This window comes from Mytilus galloprovincialis, chromosome 8 (assembly GCF_965363235.1).
Source record: "Mytilus galloprovincialis chromosome 8, xbMytGall1.hap1.1, whole genome shotgun sequence".
Taxonomy (NCBI): domain Eukaryota; kingdom Metazoa; phylum Mollusca; class Bivalvia; order Mytilida; family Mytilidae; genus Mytilus; species Mytilus galloprovincialis.
Genome location: NC_134845.1, coordinates 70,231,261 through 70,233,507, shown reverse-complemented (window position 1 = coordinate 70,233,507; position 2,247 = coordinate 70,231,261).

Sequence of the window (2,247 nt, the reverse complement as noted above, 5' to 3'; positions counted from 1 at the left end):
GTACTTAAATGGCCAAGAAATATAAACTTTGCATTATTAAAAACAAAGTATCCATCAAGAACAATCTCCTAAACTTCAAAACCCAATTATCGAGTTAGTTGCCGTATTTTATCATCATAACATACAGAGAGATTTTTTTTAAAAAGATTATACGAAATGGATGCGTAAAATGATAAAAATCGTGCGTAGAAGACTAGTAAGTTATGATTTATACATGGATTGGTTCCAGAATTGGATAAACATTATTTTTCACTAGTCACTCTTTTGATGTAATTTAAGAACCTTTCGATAATCACACTATTTTGGGTAAGATGCATTTTTTTCTTTTGTTAGAATAACAAAGGAACTACCTTCTCCGAAGTTCATTGCTAAAATTTTTCATATGATATATTGCATAGTACAGTCCTACATCGCATCAAAATGACGTTGAATAAAACGTATACTTATCTCTTGCACCACTTATAAAACACAGAGTTTTCAATAAAACTGTCACATCAATTATATCAGGTTAGTTCATAGATACCACATGGTTTGTTTTTCTCAATCTTTAGGTAATATTTGTTGGTTGCAATAAGGGATAACAATAAAATGCACAATACCAATCAAGGAACGTATTTTTTTTTACATGTTTTACTAAATTCAACTTTTTAATGTGAGGTTTTCAAATAAATCTTGAAAGTCAGGCGAAAAACTGGAAATGAGGAATGTGTTAAGAGACAACAACGCGACCATAGAACACAACAGCAGACGGTCACCAATAGGTCTCCAATGCATTGAGAAACTCTAGCACCCGGAGGCGTCCTTCAGCTTGCCCCTAAACAAATATGTATACTAGTTCAGTGATAATGGACGTCTTACTAAACTCCGAATTTACACATGAAACTAAAATTAAAATCCTACAAGACTAACAAAGACCAGAGGCTCCTGACATTGGACAGGCGCAAAATTACGGCGATGTGAAACATGGATTTTTGAGATCTCAACCCTCACCCTGTACCTCTAGCCAATGTAGAAAAGTAAACGCATAACAATACGCACAGTAAAATTCAGTTCAAGAGAAGTCCGAGTCCGATGTCAAAAGAGGTAACAAAAGAAAATCAACAAAATGACAATAATACATAAATAACAACAGACTACTAGCACTTACTGACATGCCAGCTCCAGACCGCAATTCAACTGATTGAAAAATTATGTTTTCATCATATGAATATCAGGCAAAATCCCTCACGTTAAGGGTTTAGTATTATACCATCGTAAAATATATGAGGAGAACAATACAATACAATACTTTCATTGTCAATCAAGGACGCCCTAAGAGAGCAGTATAATTACAAACAATTTATTACAATGATTATTATTAATTCTTAATGATATATAATGACTAAATATTGAATAGAGAAAATAAACACAAAAGCAAAATTAAAACCGCAGATATTTATATATATTCAACATATAAAAATGTTATTCAACTGTTGTTTATTGATACCATTAGTGCTATAAAATTTAAACTTAATCTGTGATTGATTCACTGGGTCAGTAAATTGGCATCATATACATTTTTTTTTATCAAATTATCCCTCTCAGTCCAGAGACTGATAATTAAATTACATAGGTGTTTTAGAACTTCTAGATTAGCCATTAGCCATATAAAAATATTTCCATTGGTACATTTCTTCAGATAGGATAAGAAATACAATGTTCTTTAATAAATGTTATTTTATATGTTTCTAATGTTTTGCATCGTAAGAGAAAGTGGATCTCATCTTCCATCTCCTCCTCACAAAGTTTTCAAATACGCTCATGAGCTGGGATGTTTTCGTGCCTCCCTGTTTCAATTGCAAGTTGATGGTCCCCAATTCTTAGTTTTGTTAATGCCTGCCTTTATTTAGAGTTTAGCACCAGGTTTAAGAAGGGTTCAAAATTGAAATTTGTTCTGAATAAACGAAATGTACGAAGGTTGTTTTTTTTGGTTATTAATGCTTCTTTCATCATTAAAAATGTAAATTTTCCATTCTTTTATATACAATCCTTTAATATAAAAAAGAAGATGTGGTATGATTGCCAATGAGACAACTATCCACAAAAGACCAAAATGACACAGACATTAACAACTATAGGTCACTTTAAGTTTTCCCATTACTATTTTTTTTAATACTATTTTTACTCTTATGTAGTAAACTATTGGGAGTAAGATCCAGAAGCTCCAAAACTTTAATAATATAACTATACCATGAAGTATGACCTTTT